This window comes from Scyliorhinus torazame, chromosome 8 (assembly GCF_047496885.1).
Source record: "Scyliorhinus torazame isolate Kashiwa2021f chromosome 8, sScyTor2.1, whole genome shotgun sequence".
Classification (NCBI taxonomy): Eukaryota; Metazoa; Chordata; class Chondrichthyes; order Carcharhiniformes; family Scyliorhinidae; genus Scyliorhinus; species Scyliorhinus torazame.
In genome coordinates this window covers 259,563,485-259,585,625 of record NC_092714.1, presented here as the reverse complement: position 1 = coordinate 259,585,625, position 22,141 = coordinate 259,563,485, and the positions used below count along the sequence as shown (strand labels likewise).

General features: G+C 46.9%; 1 protein-coding gene and 1 long non-coding RNA gene across 2 annotated transcripts in view; both read left to right on the top strand.

Moving 5' to 3' along the window:
* The window catches only part of LOC140428571 (rho GTPase-activating protein 39-like), a 302,434-nt gene that overhangs the window by 27,203 nt on the left and 253,090 nt on the right, over positions 1–22,141 (top strand). The gene's annotated exons all lie outside the window — the stretch shown is intronic.
* On the top strand, positions 12,058–21,932 carry LOC140428846 (uncharacterized). Its single transcript, XR_011948928.1, has 3 exons — positions 12,058–12,781; positions 13,863–14,055; positions 21,747–21,932. It is a non-coding gene; the product is annotated as an uncharacterized lncRNA (long non-coding RNA).

Sequence of the window (22,141 nt, the reverse complement as noted above, 5' to 3'; positions counted from 1 at the left end):
CCTTGCACCTTATTTCCAGTAAAACAATTTTATCTCTATCAATCTAACCACCCGGATTTGCTGTCAGGTCACCTGATCATCTTATTTTACTTCAACTAAAAGACACAGTTCGAAAACATAGCAATCTTATAAACCTCATAATTGTAACTGAAGCATTACAAAAACTATTGTTAATAATTTCTCATTAATTAGTCATTGAGATGCACCGTTTTATGTCTAGGAAATACAACCTGCGCTTGAAGGAGGGGAAATTCAAAATGAACCCGTTTGATCAGTATTTCAATGAACGAGTGGTCAATCTATGGAACAGCATCCTTTGGCAGACTGAGAGCAGTTGGTATTGATTCATGCAATTGAAAATTTTGGATAGATTTCTTTCAGGAAATATTTTTGTGATTCAGTATGAGGATGACAAACGGTGAGTGTAATGTGCTTAGGAAGGCCCATAGTTCCCCAAACTCCCTATCATTAGGGATTTTCTCATGTCCTGTCTGGGTCTGCTGTAGACTAAATGATCGAGATTGATTGCTAAGTTTTTTCATTAGCATCGTGTGATTTGACTACCAAGGTGGTAACACGCAAACTAGATGGACCTTGGTCTTCTTTCATCTAGCAATTGCAATGTTCCTAATACCTCTGCCCTCTTGTTTTTATATCCTCTAAGTATGTTCCATATTTTTTTAAGGTTCCTGTAACAGATAACTTTGTCCATATTCCTACGAACCAAAAGAATCTCTATGTTATATATTTTTATGGCAATGTATGTACAGCTGTGTCAGGACTCCCACCAACTTTTGTTGGCTCTCTCGCTGTGTCTGCTAGTCAAGACAAATTGGATATTTGTCCTTTCAGATTTGCATGCAAATTGGTTAATGGCTGTCTCACCAGAGAAAGATGTAATTGATTAACAACTTGTTTGCCTACTTACTGAGAAGGGATCTTTAATATCTTAGCAGAACCTTGCTTCAAGAAGGAGACACCACCATCGTTCGTAATAGCCTTCATGCAGTGGTTAGCACTGCTGCTTCACGGCACTGAGGACCCAGGTTCGATCCCGGATCACTGTCTGTGTGGAATTTGCACATTCTCCCTGTGTTTGTGTGGGTCTAACCCCCACAACCCAAAGATGTGCAGGGTAGGTGGATTGGCCACGCTAAATTGCCCCATAATTGGGGGGGGGGGGGGGGAATTGGGTACTCTAAATTTACTTTTTAAAAATTTGTATTAGCTTAACTGTCAAAATAAGTGTTGTTTTCAGGAGCCATCTAGGTGAACACTGTCAGAATTAATAATAATCTTTATTGTCACAAGTAGGCTTACATTACATTAACACTGCAATGATGTTACTGTGCAAAGCCCCTAGTCGCCACATTTCGGCGCCTGTTCGGGTACACAGAGGAAGAATTCAGAATGTCCAAATGACCTAACAGCACATCTTTCAGGTCTTGTGGGAGGAAACCGGAGCACCTGGAGGAAATCCACGCAGACACGGGCAGAACGTGCAGACTCCACACAGACAGCGACCCAAGCCGGGAATCGAATCTGGGACCCCGGAGCTGTGAAGCAACGGTGCTAACCACTGTGCCACCGTGCCACCCAGTTAGTTAATTACTTAACTAATTAAGTTAACTGGAATTAGTTAATTCTTCTGCTGGCCGATTAATTGTAATTAAGGTGGTATGCGAACCATCTTCTGCCTTTGTTGTGAGTCTTTAGTGGGCAGTTGTGTCTCCAGCGCAGTGCAGGCTGGGGATATATGTACTGTAATAACTGCTTTAGTTGGAAACAAGACATCTAAGTGAGAAAGGATAACGCAAGTTTCATTTCTCATGCAAAGTTTTAAAACCCTGGTTGTGTGATCTAAAGGTTACTGACAAACAGTTACCACTTCAAAGGCTTTTTAAAATTAAGCACTGTCATTTAAAAAAAAGAAACACCTTTCCCATATTCATTAACCAGCAACTCGAATTCATGCTTCAGTGTGAGTTCCTGCATCAGCCCGTTTATTTATGCTGGGAGCCAGAGCCGAGTTAAAGAATGGGGTAAAATATCCACTGATTCTATTTTGTCAAGTTGTTTAAACTTTGAAAATAAGAGGGGTGGCATGTGGTGCAGTGGTTAGCACTGGGACTGCGGCGGTGAGGACCCGGGTTCGAATCCCGACCCTGGGTTACTGTCCGTGTGGAGTTTGCACATTCTCTCCATGTCTGCGTGGGTTTCACCCCCACAAACCAAAGATGTGCAGATTAGGTGGATTGGCCACGCTAAATTGTCCCTTAATTGAAAAAACAATAATTGGATACTCTAAATTTATTTTTAAAACTTTGAAAATAAGATACCTCAGCATTATATTCTACAATTTTCTCGTCTTGCCCATGGCACACTTGGTCCCACTTTTCCTTATGAAATGCTTAAATGTGAAATTAAGATTGTCGAAGAAACCTTTCATGAGCTCTCCACATTACAATGTGCTTGACAGCCAATTAAATACTTTTTGAAGCAGGTAGTCACTGTTAACAAAACAAGCACGTTCGTAAGTGAAGGGTTGTAATATTTGTTCTTCTGTTTAATATTACTTTACAAAAATAATTTATTGGAACCATGAGGTCTGTCGGTATGGTGTTTACCATCCGATCTGTCCACCATCTGCAAGGCGTAAGTGAAGAATGTGATGGAATACTCTCCTCTTGCCTGGATAAGTATGGCCTCAATTACACTCAAGCTCAACACCATCCAAGACAAAGCAACCACCTGTTTGACACCCCGTTCACCCCTTAAATCTTCATCCCCTCAAGACCGAAGCACAATGGCAGCAGTGTGTATCATATACAAGGTGCATTCAGTAACTCGCCAAGCTTCCTTCGACAGTACCTTACAAACCCATGACCTCTACTACTTAGAAGGACAAGGGTAGCAGATGCCACAACCTGAAAGTTCCTCTCCAAGCCAGGCACTATCCTGACTTGGAACTACATCGCTGTTGCTTCACTGTCGCTGGATCAAAAACCTGGAACTTCCTTCCGAACAGCATTGCCGGTGTACCTGCATCAGAAGAACTGCAGTGGTTTAAGAATGCAGCTCAATGCCACCTTCTCAAGGGCATTAAGGGATGGGCAGCAAATGCTGGCCTTACCAGGGACGCCCACATCCCATTAGCAGTTCTTGCCATGGTGGCATAGTGGTTGGCACTGCTGCCTCACAGCGCCAGGGAGCCAGATGCAACTCCAGCCCTGGGTACCTGTCTGTATGGAGTTTGCATGTTCTCCCCCTGCGTGGATTTCCTCTGGGTGCCCTGGTTTCCCCTCACAGTCCATAGATGTGCAGGTTAGGTGGATTGGCCATGCTAAATTGCCCCTTAGTATCCAAAGATGTGTAGGTTAGGTGGGGTTACGTGGATACGGGAGCGGGCCTGGGTAGGGTGCTCTTTCAGAGAGTTGCTGCAGACTTGATGGGCCGAATAGCCTTCTTCTGCACCATAGGCATTCTATGGATAAAGAAGATAAAAAATGTGGGAAACTAAGTTGTAATGCGGAGCTTTCAAGAGAATATAGACAGTTGAAGTTAGTGGACAATATAGTGGCAGATGGTATATAATATGGAGAAGTGTAATGTCATTCACTTCGGTGGTATATGGAAATGAAAAAAAGACTACGGATTAAAAGCAAAGTACTGTGGACACTGGGAACCTGAAGTATAATGTCAAAAGACAATGTGAGGGAGAATCTTGGTTTTGCAGGTTAGCTGAAATGAATTGTCTTGTTTCCTTTTTGGCTGTGGCTTTCCTGACTTCCAACAATCAGAGAGAGCGAGACTTTTTGTAACAGTGGTTAGCACTGCTGCCTCACAGCACCAGGGACCCGGGTTCAATTCTGGCCTTGGGTGACTGGTGGATTTAAAAAGGTCCTCCCCGTGTCTGCGTGGATTTACTCCGGGTGCTCCAGTCTCCCTCCACAGTCCAAAGATGTGCAGGTTAGGTGGATTGGCCATGATCAATGCGAAGGGTTACGGGGATAGGGCAGAGGAGTGGGCCTGGGTGGAGTGCTCCATCGGCGGGTCGGTTCCATTGGAGGGTCGGTGCCGATTCGATGGGCTGAATGGCCTCCTGCACTGTAGGGATTCTATGGATGCTTCTCTAATCTCACAGTGGAACTAGATCCCCAGACTAGCAGCCAGAGACCACGGTTGCAGTTGGTTTTTCACCCCTTTTCTTGTGTATTCCTGGGAGGGGAAAAACACAAACATCTTTCACACTTTCTTTTGACTTTTCAGATTTTACACTGCATCTCTTCCTTTGAAATCCCTCTGCCTGAAAAAGAGTGCAACATTCCGTCGTCTCTCTCGGGACTGAGTATAATCCACCCAGGAATTCTCGAAAGTGGTTACTTTGCAGTCTCAGCCAGTTTTTGCTTGGTTTTTTTTAAAGCACGTGTCTTCTTTAAAAGTCCACTATGTCTGGATGTATTTCAGGGCTATGGGGCGCGATTCTCCGAAATGGAGACAAAGTTCCGACGTCGGAGTGAAAACCGGAGTGTTTCACTCCGGCGTCGGAGGCCACTCCCAGCCCCCTATTCTCCCGCCCCCGGGGGGCTAGGAGTGGCGTAGCGTATTTTACGCGCGCTGGGCCTTGGCGCCGCGTAAAAAGCGACGCCGTGTCAATGACGCGGCCGGCGTCGCGTAAATGACGTCACCCGCGCATGCGCGGTTGCCGTCCTCCCCGAGGCCGCCCCGCAAGAAGATGGCGGATGGATCTTGCGGGGCAGCGGAGGAAAGGAGGTCCTCTTTAGAGGGGGCACCGATCGCAGGCCAGACCCCATTGGAGGCCCCCCCGGTGCAGGAACCCCCCCCCCAGCGTTCCCGCCGGCAGCGACCAGGTGTGGACGGCGCCGGCGGGAACCTGTCATATTGGGGCGGCCGCCCGGCCCATCCGGGCCAGAGAATCACCGCTCGCCTTTTGCAAACGGCGAGCGGCGATTCTCCGAGCGGCCAGGCATGATTCTCGTGGCGCTGGTTTTGGGGAGGGGGGGGGAGAATCGCGTGCAGGTGTCAGGGCGGCGTGGTGGGACTCGCGCGGCACCCCGGCGATTCTCCCACCCGGCATGGGGGGGGGAATTCCGTCCATGATCTATTGTCATGATACCTGCTTGGGAGGAGGGGGGGAGGGGGGGCAGTGTGGAGTTAGAACCAGGGGGAGACCAAAATAGGTCTCATATTTAAGATGGAGATGAGGAATAATTTCTTCTCAATGAGGGTCATAAAACCTCTATTCCATAGAGCAGTGGTGGCTCGGTAATTAAATATTTTGAAGGCCGATCGAGATAAAGTTTTGATTGACAAGGAAGTGGATGGTTATGGGGACAGACAGGAAAGTAAAGTTAACACCACAATCAGATCAGCCATGATCTTAGTGAATAGTGAAGCAAGCTCGATGGGCCAAATGGCCTACTCCTTTTTCTTATGGTCTTATGATTTTCTGATTCAAAGTAGATCCCTATTACAGAATCAACAGTTAAATGCCCCTAAACAAACACAGAACAAACTTCGCTATGTCGAGTGACAGCTAGAGATGACCGGTGCTTCAGCGAATGCACTTCATTTACAATACTGCTAGCTTGATGCTCTTTTACTCTGGATTCTAGAAGCCCTGCCTTCATGCTGTTGCATCAGTTTTATGTACTCAGGGGGCAAATTTATCTGAGTGTACGATTCTGCTACTGGGTCACAGAAAATTGTTCTAATACTAAAAATGGCAGGAGGTAACTCTTAGAGCCAGGCCCCCAGAAATTGAATTGGAATATTAATTTTTGATCGACAAGGGAGATGAAGGTTATGGGGGTCAGACAGGAAAGTGGGGTTGATGCTGCCATCAGATCATCCAGGATCTTATTGAATTGATCGGCAGGATCCTATTTAATGTGTTCTTAGGGGACCTCTGTGTTTCGACACTTCAACTATTTATTGACTCTAAACACTTTTTGATATCAAATCTCCTCTAAGCCTTCATTTTGTCTCTGACTATTCTTTGGCGAACTCAATTGAAAGCACTCTGCAATAATTTTCAACAGGGCTCCTTGTGCTTGCATCCTGAGAGTTTTCACTCCCTCTCTCATATGACTTGACTGTAACAAAGAAAACCTGCGCTGGAAAAGTCTCAATGGTCACATTGTATGTGAGTCCAGCAGCTCCAGGGTTAGAGTCACTAACTCCATTAAATGAAAACTATAAAGCTATTTTTAGAGGTACGCCCACATTTCTGCTACAATTAAACAGTTCTGACAGTGTATTGTAACTGACACCATGCAGTACTGCCTCTTGACTCATAGGGTCACTGTAGCATTGTATCCCTTAAACCTCCGCACATCTTCATCATGGAAATGCAAGAATTCAGCTGTTTTCCCCAGCATCTTCATTTCTGAAGCAATGAGTAACAATGTCAGGCCTATCCAAAAGTGAACTGAAAATGACATTAAAATGTAAAAAAAAAATTTAACTTCCACCGTCCCCAATTTTCACCCTCTTTTCTTGAAGGCATTGGCTCATACTGAGATATGTTTCCACTTATGCTTTACCCAGCTAATGCGAAAGTTGCCAACTCCACATATTCAAGGTTCAGAACACTGCTGCCTGCAATCCAGGAGGATTCTCTTTGATACTTTATGACTCCAGCCAATGAAGAATCTGCCCACCCACCCCCCAACACCTATTTTCGTTGGCTTATTTGTTTATTTATTTATTTGTTTTATAAATTTAGAGTACCCAATTCATTTTTTCCAATTAAGGGGCAATTTAACGTGGCCAATCCACATAGCCTGCACATCTTTTGGGTTGTGGGGGCGAAACCCACGCAAACACGGGGAGAATGTGCAAACTTAACACAGACAGTGAGCCAGAGCAGGGATCAAACCTGGGACCTAGGCGCCGTGAGGTTGCAGTGCTAACCACTGCACCACATTGCTGCCCCTTGGCTTATTTATTTGAGAGGAGAACTGATAGAGGTGTTCAAATCATATGGGGTATCTCGACAGAGTAGATAGAGAGAAACCATCCCCATTGGCAGAAGGGTCAGGGACCAGAGGACACGGATTCATGGATTTAATGTGATTAGCAAAAGAACCAACCGCAATACGAGGAATAGCAGTGCTTTGGTGGGTGGATTATGTGCCATGTTTACCGCTGGGCAGTGTGGCAGGAAATCACGCCTGGTTTTGTGCACAGACGCGCATTAATTATTCATAGGTGAGAATCCCTCTGAATTATGTGGCAGGTAGGGAACTGATTCATCTGCCCAGCCATCACCTAATGGGGTTGAAGGTCCAGGCACCAAATTTAAATGCCACCCGAACACACACATTCACTCTATCCAGCCCAATTGTGATGGAGATGTCTCCAGATTGCTGTGTCGAAGGAGAAAGCTGCCCTGAAGTTTAGTCATGATTCCCTGAAGGCCCTCATGAAGGAGTTTGCCAACATTGGGATGTCCTCCACATCAGGGCTGCTTCCAGGAAGCTCACCAACCTCACCTCGCCAGCCTAGGAGGCGATTGCAAGAGAGGTCAGTGTGTCAGGCAACAGCCGGAGAAACGTCATCCAGTGCAGGAAAGGGATGAATGATCTCATCTGCTCCACCAGGGTAAGACAACCTTTCGCGCTCTCCAATCTCTCACACTCATAATGGGTTACACTGCTCAGAGATCTCGCACAATATTTGTGGAGGACACACCAGCAATGATTGTCTCACTGATGCTTTACCATCACCTGCATCTCATCCACAATGCTGCACAACCCATCCTCACTCCATACTGGGGAGGGCCCAGCTTACACAGAGGGCATGCATGCTTCTCAACCTCTCCTTCATCCCTTCTCCTTACATTTACCTATTTGCCTTCTGACGCGACCATTAATTCACACGAGACGATTAGTAGAAGTGAACAGTGGTTTTAAGAAGCTAGATCTGTGCCTGCCTGCGACTGCTCTGTACTGAGTGCCGCCTACAGGCTTACAGGTTTATATACCACCCCCGAGGGGGCGGTGCCACAGGTGGAGCCCACAAGGGCATCTTCATAATACAATACAATACAGTGGTGAATTGTAGTAGCAATACGTTCACCACACCTTCATGCGGGCAAAACTTGCCCACAACAAGGGGAAGAGATCCCAGACTGGAGGAGGGACTGCCAACATTACGGAGCTTACCAAATTCGAGGGGGATGCCGCCGGGTTGTTGGGTGAGGACAGAGATCGCTCCTGTGATGAAGGCGAGATCAGCCTCTCCAAAGCCAGCACAGATGATTCCTCCATGAGTTGATCATATCTGACATTCTCAGTGTGTGACATGCAATGTTGTATTCAGTCTGTTGGTGAACTAAACCTATTTGCTCACTTTCACTTGCACCAGCAGGTCCAGACAGACCTCCAGTGCCAAGGTAAGCCCCAGCTCCAGGCCACCACAGACAAGGAAGCTGAGGAGCGATTGTAAGAAGACACATCACTGCATTCACTTGCACCATCCACTGGCTCAGAGACACACCTCGGTTTTAGTTTAGGCTTGGGGTCACATTCTGGAAACACCTCACTGACATGCCTTCACAATAGTTGGATCAGTCAGCCCAGGTCTCTGGAACTTGGAAAACTGCTGGAGGTCACCCAGCTGCTGAGTCAGAGTCTGATGTTCAGCCTCAGGAAACACCATGTCACACATGCTGGAGATGCAACGACAGGCGTCAGAAAATCTGCTGAAGTTCCGAGAGGCTGTCAACAGACTGGAGAGAAGGATGGGGGAGTCCATTTACGTTCTGTCAATGAGGTTCTCCATTGTACGTGGCTCGCCCGTGGCGTTCTTGCAGCGGGCGGAAGAATCCAGCCCTTTGGCTCCAACATGCAAGCATCTAAAAAGATCTCCATTTCCTTGGAGATTGTGGTCCAGCAGATCCTGTCAGATTTGCACTCAGATATGTACTCCATTGCTATCAGCATTAGTGCGATCCCTCAGTTATTAGGCCAAAGGGAAGCAGGACAGCTTGACCATCCTCCAAGTGCCCCTTCTCAGGGAGTCAGGCAGTGGCTTTGGGTGCAGAGCCATCTACCCGGTGATTCCAAGAGTGTCCAGTCTTACCCAATCCCCTCAGCCTGTACCTCATCTCCTGCAGATGTACAGGCCAAGGAGGGCTTGGTACACCTCATAGTCATGGTGACAGAAAGGCCGTCCTGGGGCTTTCTGGGCCATTCTACAGGGCTATGCATGGTATGTAACACATAGTCCCATTCCAGGGAAAGGCAAGGCCTGTGTGTTCAATTGGGATAAGCAAATACCTGTCTTGTGACTGGACATTTCCACGCTGTTTGAAGACACCAGTACAAATTGCCAGGTGTGTGTTTTTCACAGGCAGAACCAAAAAGAGTCCTTCACCTCCACACAATTCCCTACCAGAACATGGGAGAAGCTGGTTATTCGACAGCAAATTATTCCTCATAGTGGTAGATTACCTTCTCCATATGCGTTGAAGTGAAGCAACTATCTTCAGTAATTAAGGCACTAAAAGAGATGTCCGCAAGCCACAGCATTCCAGGCAGATTGTGTCCAATAATGGCCCACAATTTACAAATGAGTACTTCACACACTTGGCTACCATATTTGAGTTCTACTGCCATACCAGTTCCCTGAGATGCCCATAATCAAATGGGGAGGCTGAAAGAGATAATAAAAGCCCACCTAAAAAAGTACAAGGACCTGACATACAGGTCCATCCCTTTACAGCACAACCTGTCCCCACCCGAACTCCTGCAGGTAGGGAACTCCACACACAACTTCCAAACCTGCTGGAAAAACTCATATCAGGTTTGGTAACCAAGGATTAGCAGGACATCCAAGCAAGAGAACAGTCTAAAAGGCGGCTGCAAGCTTCCGCCTACAACAAAAAGTACCAGACCGGACACTTGCCACAATTACAGAAAGGTGGCAGAGTCTGGATTAAAGAATTTGAGATAGAGAGAGAGTGAAGGTACAGTCATTAGAAAAGACAAGGATCAACCTCCCTCCTACCTGGTTGGCACCGCAGAGGGCACAGTCAGGAGAAACAGAAGGAGTCTATGTTTTGGAGAGATATCAAGGGACAAACCCAGGTGCCAGAACAACATATAAACCCGTCCAAAGAACCAGTAGTGATAGAATCTAGCACTCCTCCAACAGTAGTGCAAATGGTTATACAGGTTATAAGGCCTCCCGACTGCCTGGATCTTTCAATTCAGGTGGGGAGATGGGGTAGTGATAATGTAGTAATGACAATGTAAGTGTGGGATGGTAATAACGATATTAGATATAAGCTGAAATATAATCACTTAATGTGGGCCTGAGTACAGTACCTCCCACACAGTGATTAAGAGAACACACGACCCACATCCGGGTCAGTCTAGTGTTGGACAAGGCTGGGTGTACGAGCAAGCATGGAGACAGCTCCTAGATTTTGTATATTATTGTATATTTGTAAATAGTTCTTTTTTAAAATAAATTTAGAGCACCCAATTCTTTTTTTTTTTCATTTAAGGGGCAATTTAACGTGGCCAACCACCTACCCTGCACATCTTTGTGTTGCGGGGATGAGACCCACGCAGACACGGAGAATGTGCAAACTCCACATGGACAGTGACCCAGGGCTGGGATTGAACCCGGGTCCTCGGGGTCATGAGGCAGCAGTGCTAACCACTGCACCACCGTGCCGCCCTCCTACTCCAGACATTAAGCAACACACCAATGATGACACAGAAGTGTGGGACTGAGGGAGAGCTGCACTGTCAGCGGTGATGCTTTTCAGATGAAAAGTTAAAGTCTACCCCCCTGAGGTGGGCATAAGGGACCGTTTTTCAAATGCTGATGATGTTGGGACCGAGTGGGGGTGCAAATGAAAATCACGGCCCTGTTTGCCTCCGGACCTGATGCCAATGTAACAGTTGGAAATTTTGAATGTGCTGAGAGGGGGAGACAACGGGGAACGCGCTTTAAGGGAGTGGAGCGTTTGGAAATGCAATTTTTAAAGCTGGTTTTGGTGAACCTGAAAGGTCTGGTTCGCATTAATGCACAGCTTTCGGATTCACTGTGAGACCAAAGTAAAGTTTGACAGCAAATGTTATGGGGCCCTTGGGTAAATGTGTTGGAATATGCACAATACCACAAATTTGACCTCGTTTGGCCCAGTCTCCCTCTGACTCATGCTCTTATCCTGCTGGCCCTCTGTGGATCTCCCTGCTATCTCCAGCAAAGTAACAGCAGGCTGCTTCTCACATTGCAACGGTGACCACCCTTCAAACATACTTCATTGGCTGTAAAACATTTTGAGATGTTCAGTGGTTTTGAAAAGCTTTGTATAAATACAAGTCTCTTTTCTTTCTCCCCAATCCCTCCTATTGCCAGAAGTATATTATTTAAGTGTCTTTTCAACCTATGCATGATTTCTACTTTTTTGTCTTTGCGTCATAAAAGTTGAGAGTAATTCTTGATCAGGCTATCTGAATGTGAGATGTGTTGCTTCTTTGCAATGTAATGCTTTATATGGTATTCTTGCTTCCATCTTTAAATGTGTCTCTAGGTTCAGCAGTGCTCATCAGTGGAAAGGATATGACACGTACTGATGTACACATGTTGCACACACCACAACATAAGAAGGAAAACATTTATTTTCCCCCTCGGGAAGCTAATGTAGTTGGAGTGGGGCTGTGTGAAATCTCGGCTGCGGCATAGCCACAGGCTATGTGAAAATACAGGAAAACAGGGAGCTCAGAAATATTCAGCAAACTTGCCGCTTAACACAGAGGAACCCAAAGAAGCAAAGTGCTGGGGAAACAAATAGTGCAAGGGTCTGAATCCTAGAACATTTTAAGCAGCATAATTAAATAAGCTTCGCTGTAAATTATTTTAGAGTAATGGCACAGTTATTTATTTAAAATCCCCACCAGCTCAAATCCATTTTATTAATTGAAGAATTATTTCCAAAAACAAATTCAAACAGAGCATTTACATTTCACATTCCTCATTATTTGTGCACAGTCAATGAGCTATTACAATTTCTCACATTCTGCACATCGGCAGATAACATCAAATTAACTGGCAACAAGTCCTGATTCTGTTTTATCTGCTCGTTAATACAACAGCTATTTCTCAAGATCCGTTATCTCTAAATCTGAAAAGACTAAACAAAAATGATTCAAGATTAGTGCAGCAGTAAAATAACTGGGTCAGAAAATTGCTGGTAAAATTTAAAAGGAAACAAAAGTTAATGCGGGTGGATATGAATTACAAAGATTGTTGTTACTAGGGGGTTGTACTGGCTGAAAAATAGTTGTAACATTTGGTTTCTGCTTTGCATAGATTTCACAACTAATGTGTTAAATTGAGTGCTCGTAGATTGAATGCTAGAATTTGAATATTTCAAGTATGTCTCAACAGAACAGCCCAAGGGTCCAAAGCTAGAATGTTAATTGATGCTTTCTAAAGCAAAAATAAATTTGAAGAGCTAGCATTTGTGTAACTCCTTCCATCTTTTCCAGGAAGTCCCAAAGCCGTTTAATTACTTTTTGAAGTGTTTTAAATGTGCTCTTGGGTTGTGAACGTCGCTGGCTAGGCCAGCATTCATTCCCCATCAGTAATTGCCCCTGAGAAGGTGATAGTGAGTCACCTTCTTGATCCACAGTAGTCCATCTGGCGTATGTACACCCATACTGCTCTTTGGGAAGGAGTTCCAGAATTTTGACCCAGCGACGGTGAAGGAATGGTTATATAGTTCCAGGTCAGGATGGTGAGTGACTTGTAAGTAAACTTGCAGATGGTGGTGTTTTTACAAATTGCCCTTGTCCTTCTAGCCAGTAACGGTTGCGGGTTTGTAAGACTGTGGTGAATGTATTCACCTAATGCATGCATGATACTGTAATCTATGACCTGGAAGTGGTGATACGAGCTGCTTCCAGGTACTGTACTGTAACCCCGGTGGGCTCCGCCTCTGGCTCCGCCCTCACCAGGGCCATATATAGACCGGCCGCCTGTGGGCGGCATTCATCTGTACAACTGACTCTGGCTAGGCAAGTTCATGAGTAATAAAGCCTAATGTTCACTCGCTCTCTCTGCCTCAGTGAATTGAAGGTATATCATAGACACAGGAGTTTAGTCAAGTTGCTGACTTGGTGAATAAGTTTTGAACACAACAATGTCTCACAAACATGAAATAATTAGCTAGTTAATTTGTATTTGATGGCGACCCTTCTGGTCGCCACACTACCAGAAGGATGTGGAGGCTTTAGAGAGGGTGCAGAAGAGATTTACCAGAATGTTGCCTGGTATGGAGGGCATTAGCTATGAGGAGCGGTTGAATAAACTCGGTTTGTTCTCACTGGAACGAAGGAGGTTGAGGGGAGACCTGATAGAGGTATACAAAATTATGAGGGGCATAGACAGAGTGGATAGTCAGAGGCTTTTCCCCAGGGTAGCGGGATCAATTACTAGGGGGCATAGGTTTAAGGTGAGAGGGGCAAGGTTTAGAGTAGATGTACGAGGCAAGTTTTTTACGCAGAGGGTAGTGGGTGCCTGGAACTCGCTACCGGAGGAGGTAGTGGAAGCAGGGACGATAGGGACATTTAAGGGGCATCTTGACAAATATATGAATAGGATGGGAATAGAAGGATACGGACCCAGGAAGTGTAGAAGATTGTAGTTTAGTCGGGCAGCATGGTCGGCACGGGCTTGGAGGGCCGAAGGGCCTGTTCCTGTGCTGTACGTTTCTTTGTTCTTTGTTCTTTGTTCTTTTGCATTAGCTGAGTAATCAATGTTGGCCAGAACCCTGGGAAAATTGCTCTGCTCTTCAACTAATGCCATTTGTTTTCCAGCTATTTGAACTGGTAGGCCAGATCTTGATGAACACATCAGCTGAAAGATGTTGCATTCAACAATACAAAACTCCCTCAGTACTACATTAAAGCATCAGGCTAGATTATGTGTTCAAATCCTGGAATGAAGATTTAACCATGAATTTCGTACTCAGATAAGAGTGCGACAATTGAGTCAAGCTGGCACTATACAGTAAGTTAACTCATCAAACTAACAGTCATAACCTTTCATCGGCCTTAACTAAAAGGGCTTTTTTGGATTGAAAATCTCTGGACTGCTCACGACGCCGAGGACCTGGGTTCGATCCCTGCCCCGGGTCACTGTCCGTGTGGAGTTGGCACCTTCTCCCCCACAACCCAAAGATGTGCAGGGTAGGTGGATCGGCCATGCTAAATTGCTTCTTAATTGGAAAAAAAAATTGGGTACTCTAAATTAAAAATAGAAAATCTCTGAACCGTGGACTAATATAATAAAATTAACTAAGCAGGTATTAGGGCAGCATGATGGTGCAGTGTTAGCCCTGCTGTCTCACGGCGCCGAGGTCCCAGGTTCGATCCCGGCTCTGGGTCACTGTCGTGTGGAGTTTGCACATTCTCCCCGTGTTTGCGTGGGTTTCGCCACAACCCAAAGATGTGCAGGGTAGGTGGATTGGCCACGCTAAATTGCCCCTTAATTGGAAAAAATGAATTGGGCACAACTAAGCAGGTTATTATTAATGTAAATTCAAAATGTTCCCCAATGGGACATTCATATTGAACCTCCTATGGCCTCAGGTCATCCCAAAATGCTTTATGGCCAATTAAATACCTTTGACGTGCGTACACGTTTGTAATGTAGGAAACGTGGCAGTCGATTTATGCACAGCAAGATCCCACAAGCAACAATGTGATGATGATGATCCATTTTAGTTATGTTGATTGAATTATTATTTTTAAAAATAAATTCAGAGTACCCAATTCAATTTTTCCAATTAAGGGGCAATTTAGCATGTTCAACCCACCTACACTGCACATTTTTGGGTTGTGGGGGAGACACGCAAACGCGGGGAGAATGTGCAAACTCTGCACGCACAGTGACCCAGGGCCAGGATCAAACCTGAGACCTCGGCGCCGTGAGACTGCAGTGCTAACCACTGCACCATCGTGCTGCCCCCAATGTTGATTGAATTATAACTGTTGATCACTCACCTGCTCATCTTTGGAGATGTTTTATGTCCACCTGAGAGAACAGATGTGACACCTGAGGGCTCTGATTAATGTCTCACCTGAAAAGGGGAGCAGGTAGCTCAGAACTACAAGCAGTAGTAAGCAAAGCAGTAAGGGTGAAGAGGGAGCAGAATTTGCAAGAAGGGTTATAATTTAAATTTGCTATTTGCACATCTGGTACCAGAGAACTGTAGGCGTAACAATACTGGACAGTGTAACAAAAAGAGCCAGTCGGAATGAGAAAAAAGAATTCAAGTCATTTACTTTGCTTTGTTGGTTAGATCTGTAGATCTGTATGCAGCAGCTGCATGACCTCCCTAGCCTGCCTTGGCACCATCCTTAATTCTTCTTGGCTCCGAGCCTGCGTCCCTGTACTGCTTGTTAAATCTGGAATCTCTCCTATTTCCTTTTCAGATGCTTAAACTAAGTCCAAAACTCAGGCAGCTGCCCGTTTCTCAAGTTTACAAGTCTTAGGTGTGAAGTTGCTATGCTTTACGTGTAACCCGTGGTTTCCTTAGTTTTAGAACCACGTCTCTGTTACCTATTCTGATTCGGCACAAGAACCAATGCACTGACTGGACCTTGCAAAACCTGGAATGTTTTAAATGCCCAATGAGAACAGATTTTCCTTCCTCAGTTTCCCTGTGTAACCCAATGTGATCCTTGTTCCTTGCCTTCAAGTAATTCTCAGTTGGGTGTTTTAAATGTAGCCATGCCAGTACTAATTTGGAAAATATTAGTAACTATCTTGACTATCTACTAACCATTAGCCTCATGCCTCAATTGACTATGATATTGCTCGTGCAATGAAATAGGCTCTTATTTGGCTAGTTCATAGGCTCACATCCCTGTCAATGATTTGACAAATGTTTGGAATTCATTGTTGAGGAGTGAATATTCCGTACAACTTGCAGTGCGACTTATCTGGGCCACTTGCTTACAGTAACTGAATAAGTCAAATTCCATTTTTATTATATCGGGTTCTTTTGCCTTCTATGATTCGACCTGTTTGCAATTGGAGTCATCGACTGAGCATGACCAAATATGTACAATTCCGTTTTACTGTATGGGATTACAGAATCTCTGGGGTTTGTATGCTTTGGGGAACATATTTTCTTTATTTAAACAATATTTTTATTGAACTTTGAACATATTATATCAAAGGAGAAATAAATTACATAGTGTAACAATATCAACACATAAAGCAGAAACAAAAACAAGCAGTAAGAGTAACATGAAACCCATCAACCATAATACTGTCCAGAATAATCACCCCTCCTCACTGACCTTCCCTTCCCCTACCCCCCCCCCACCCCCCCCTCACCCCCACTAAGATCTAACAGTGACCAGCTCTTTAAAGTGCAAAATGAACGGCCGCCATTTACGATAGAACCCATCAGTCCACCCCCTCATCGTGAACTTGACCATCTCGAAGTACAAGAATCCTATTAAATAGGGCAGCACGGTGGCGCAGTGGTAGCATGGCAGTCTCACGGCGCCGAGGTCCCAGGTTCGATCCCGGCTTTGCACATTCTCCCCGTGTTTGTGTGGGTGTCGCCCCCACAACCCAAAAATGTGCAGGCTAGGTGGATTGGCCACGCTAAATTACCCCTTAATTGGAAAAAAAAATGAATTGGGTAACTCTAAATTAAAAAAAAAGAATCCTATTAAATCACCCAGCCATACTTCAGCACTGGGTGGAGTTGCCTGACTCCAGCTCCGCAGTTTTCGTCACCGTGCCCACAGCGATGCAAATGCCAGAGCATTCATTCCCCGCCCCCATCCTCAGCTCTGGTTGGTGCGACATTCCAAATATAGCGACTAATGGGCAGGGCTCTAAGTCAATATTCAGGATTGCCGATATAGTGCGGAAAAAGAACCTCCTATAGCCCACCAATTTGGGACCAGGATCAGAATATGTGCATATGGTGAGACTTTTTTGTCTTTTCTTAAAATAAATTTAGAGTATCCAATCCTTTTTTTAAAGGGCAATTTAGCATGGCCAATCCACCTAACCTGCACATCTTTTTGGGTTGTACGGGTGACACCCACGCAAACAGGGGGAGAATGTGCAAACATTTTTTAAAATTCGGAGCACCCAGTTCATTTTTTTCAATTAAGGGGCAATTTAGCGTGGTCAATCCACCGACCCTGCACATCTTTGGGTTGTAGGGGTGAAACCCACGCAAATACGGGGTGAATGTGCAAACTCCACACGGACAGTGACTCAGAGCCGGGATTGAACCAGGGACTTCGGCGCCGTGAGGCAGCAGTGCTAACCACTGCACCACCGTGCTGCCATAGAATGTGCAAGCTCCACACAGACAGTGACCCAGGGCGAGATTGAACCCGGAGCCCTCGGAGCCGGGAGACAGCAGTGCTAACCACTTAACACCATGCTGCCCTTCTACATATGGTGAGCAGACCCTTTTCAGCATCACTCACACTTACCATCAACCCCCTCAAAATGTCGACTCATCCTGGCCCTGGTGATGTACATCCTATTTTGTTTTTTAAACGCATTTTATTCCAAACATATTCAAAAGTACAAAGACATAAATAAATCGGAGAACATTCTCCAGATCACATGGTTTACAGTTTGTACAAATTTTTTCCCCTTTTCACGCACCCCCGCCGCGCGACGTAGAGTTCCTCAAACATGGTCGTGAACAGTCCCCACTGTGTCTCAAAGTCCTCTGTTGATCCCCTCAATTTGAACTTGATCTTCTCCAGCTGGAGGAAGTCGTACAGATCCACTAGCCAGGTCACCATTCCTGGTGGCGTTGTCGACCGCCATTCCAGCAAGATCCTTCGCCGGGCATCTAGAGATCCGAAGGCCACTACATCAGCCTTCCTTCCCTCCATGAGCTCCGACAGTTCCGATACCCCATACTGTGGGGGGGGGGGGGGCAGTTTCCCCTTACAAACTTATTGCCCCTTAGCAAACAATCACAACAACAAAATCACCTCACCCGAGGAGAGAAACAAACCCCCATCCTCCGGCCCCCACACTACCCGCATTTTCCGAACTCCGCTGTTCCAACTTTAATCACCGTCTCCCATCAACGTTCAGTTCTCTCCAGTCTGTGGTCTCTAATAAAGTCATCGGCCTCCTCTGGGGTTTTGAAATAGTACTCCCGAGGGGCAGCATTTTGCACAGTGGTTAGCACTGGGACTGCAGCGCTGAGGACCCAGGTTCGAATCCCGGCCCTGGGTCACTGTCCGTGGGGAGTTTGCACATTCTCCCGTGTCTGCGTGGGTTTCGCCCCCACAACCCAAAGATGTGGATTGGCCACACTAAATTGCCCCTTAATTGGAAAAAAATAATAATTGGGTACTCTAAATTTTTTTAAAAATAGAAATAGTACTCCCGGCCTTCAAAAGTCACCCACAGTTTTGCCGGGTACAGCACCCTAAACTTGATCTGCCTTCGGTATAGACCGCTTCGACCCTGTTGAAGCCAGCATACCTTTTCGCAGCTCCGCTCCAATGTCCTGATAGATTCGGACTCTGTTCGCAGTTCCGCTTCTCCCTCGCCCACCACAGGATCTTCCCCTTCTCCACAAACTAATGGAGCCTCACAATCACTGCCTGCGGCGGCTCCCCCACTCTCGGCTTCTGCCTTAGGAACTTGTGCACTCTATCCACCTCTGGGGCCTTGTCCAACACCCCCTCCACCATCTGCCCCACCACCATCCTCGAGACATATCTCGTAGCACTCGTGCCTTCCGCATCTTCAGGCAAGCCAACGATACGCAGGTTCTACCTTCTGGATCTGTCCTCCTGCTCCTCTACCTTTGCCCTTACCATCTTGCAGTGGTCCCCTTGGAGCTCCACCTCCACCTCCAATGCCACCACCCGATCATTGTGGTCGAACATCGCCCTCTCCATTTCCTGGATCTGCGATCCCTGTCCCTTCAGGCACTTCTCGAATCTCTCCATCGATCCTTTCAAGGGTGCTACCGCTCCCTCGATGGCCTTCGGCCGATCTTCATGCATTTCCTTTCGCTGCTGGTGAAACTCCTCTCTAATGAATGTCATCCACTGCTCCATCTGGTATTTTCCAGCATGCGACAACCCTTCCCCCTCCGCCACCTTTCCAATTGTTTCTGCGCCACCGGTCTTCTCCAGTTCCTTGGCTGGGTCTGATAACGAGCAGACATGCCACTCCCAGGGGGAACCTCCCCTCCACACCTTCAGGTGCACTTTCATGTCAAAATTCCCTGTTTTCGGATACAAAGAGCTCAAATCCATGCCTTTCAGACAGAGCTGCCTTGTGTGCGACCACTCACTCCATGACCGCACCTGGAAATCCTCTGGTGAGGTGCATCCTTTCTTTTAAAAGTTAGAGTGCTCAATTAATTTTTTCCAATTAAGGGGCAATTTAGCGTGGCCAATCCACCGACCCTGAACATCTTTGGGTTGTGGGGCGAAACCCACGCAGACACAGGGAGAATGTGCAAACCACACGGACAGTGACCCAGAGCCGGGATCGAACCCGAGACCTCGGCGCCGTGAGGCAGCAGTGCTAACCACTGCACCACCCTGCTACCCCGTGAGGTGCATTCCCACCCCGTATGTCCCATGTGGGGTATTACATTCCTCCCACCCAAAGTCCAAAGACCCCCTTGACGAGCAATAAAACGGAGAGGAAGGAGCAAGCAGAGCACGTCGGAGTTTCTTTGGCTCCGCTGAGTCCTGATGGAGCTGATACGCCGGATCAGTTGACATATACCGCACCAGGAAATGCTGTCTGCGGCAGGAATGGCGTGGTGGAAGATCATCAGGAGGCGGCTGATCTACGGATCGGCATCCGAGACCTCAGAGATCTGCGTCTCCATCTCGGAGTCAGGGATTTCCCGGGTGGAGAAAGAAATGCCCAATCACTCGATGGTCGCCCGGGAGGTGATCAAGTTGTATTCAGTGCAAAGCGATTGCATCAATACGTCTATGGTAGTGATTTTTTTATCGTCACCAATCACAAGCCATTGCTCTGCCTCTTCAGTGAAGACAAGGCAATTCCGCCAATAGTGCCTGCAAAGGTTCAGCAAAGAATCCATCCACAGGGTAAATGCTACATCATCCTGCGCGAGGTTGAGCTTGATACAGCTAAAGATGGTGTTTAGGATGCACCTCACAGGGCAGCAACGCTCCATGTGGAGATTGATCTCCCCCTCTCGGGGCGGAGTATCTAAATTACCCAGTGTAGATAAGGTTGGCCAGTAAGGTACTGACCAGAAGGAACTCAATCGGGGTCTATGGGGAAGTGTATATATATTGTTTGTAAATAAACCTTTGTTCTTATTTTTGTTCAGTGTGGACTCCTCGTGTCCTTATTAAACCACCATTCTGGCCAACGGAAAAGTACCCCTGGAGCAGAATGCCATCGCACTTAGTCTCAAAATGGGAGAATTCTGCTCCAGAGTCTGAAGCTCAGGGGACATGGGTTCAAATCCCACCATGGCAGCTATTGGAATTTAAATTTGGTCGCTAAAATATGGAATATAAATCTAGGGCGCAATTCTCCCTTCGGGAGACTAAGTCCCGACGCCGGAGTGAAAATCGGAGTGTTTCACTCCGGCGTCGGAGCCCGCTCCCAGCCCCCTATTCTCCCGCCCCCGGGGGGCACCAGGAGCGGCGTCGTGTCATTTACGCGTGCCGGACGCGGCGCCACGTAAATGACGCGGCCAGCGCCGCGTAAATGACGCCACCCGCGCATGCGCGGTTGCTGTCCCCCCCCCCCCCCCCGAGGCCGCCCCGCAAGAAGATGTCGGATGGATCCTGCAGGATGGCGGAGGAAAGGAGGTCCTCCTTCAGAGAGGCCGGTCCGCCGATCGGTGGGCACCGATCGCGGACCAGACCCCTTTTGAGGCCCCCCCCCGGGTGCAGGAACACCCCCCCCACCCCCCAGCATTCCCGCGCTGTTCTCGCTGGCAGCCATCAGGTGTGGATGGCGCCAGCGGGAACCCGTCATGTTGGGCAGGCCGCGCGAACCATCCGGCCGGAGAATCGCCGCTCGCCCGTTGCAAACGGCGAGCGCCGATTCTCCCAGCAGCCAGCCGTGATTCTCATCGTGCCAGTTGGGGCGGGGGGGGGAGAATCGCGTGCGGGCGCCGGGACGGCGTGGCGGGACACGCGCGGCGCTCCTGGCGATTCTCCCACCCGGCGTGGGGGGGGGGGGGAGAATTCCGCCCCTAGTTTCAGTAATTTGTTTTCTTTGTTTTTAACAAATATAGAGTACCCAATTTTTCTTTTCCTTTTTCCAATTAAGGGGTAATTTAGCGTGGCCAATCCGCCTAACCTGCACATCTTTGGGTTGTGGGGGTGAAATCCACACAGACACGGGGAGAATGTGCAAACTCCACACGGACAGTGACCCGGGGCCGGGATCAAACCCGGGTCCTCAGCGCCACAGTCTCAGTGCTAACCACTGCACCACCATACTGCCCTGAATGGTGACTATATTAATTGACGAATGTCTTTTTGGGAAGGAAATCTGCCATTCTTATCTAGTTTGGTCTACATGTGACTCCACAGCAATGCGGTTGACTCTTTACTGCCCTCTGACATAGCCAGAATAAAAGCAAATTTCTCCAGATGATGGAATCTAAAACAAAAACAGAAAATATTGGACAATCATCCAGACTGGAAATGTTAGCTCCGTTTTTTTCTCCACAGATGCTGTCGGACCTGCTGAGATTGTCCAGCATTTTCTGATTTCGTTTTCGCTTTGCAGGCCGTTCAGTTCAAGAACAATTAGGGATGGGCAACAAAAGCTGCCCTCGCCAGTGACGCCTACATCCCATAAAGGAATTTTTAAAAATGTGATACCTCCAATGTGTAATTATTGTAACATGGTAAAATAAAGAGGAACTTACAGAAGGAAGATTTTGCTCAATTCATGCTTTCCTCAGGCTCCAAGCTTTTATGCTGTTTCCTGCCTGTTTTACGGATGTTTTATGATCCAGACAAAGCAAATGCGATTGTCAGAAAATGTTGGCATGCACTGCCATCGGTGAGGTCGATGAAAAAACTGAGGAAGATTTTGGTGTAATTTCAGTGCATTGGACCAA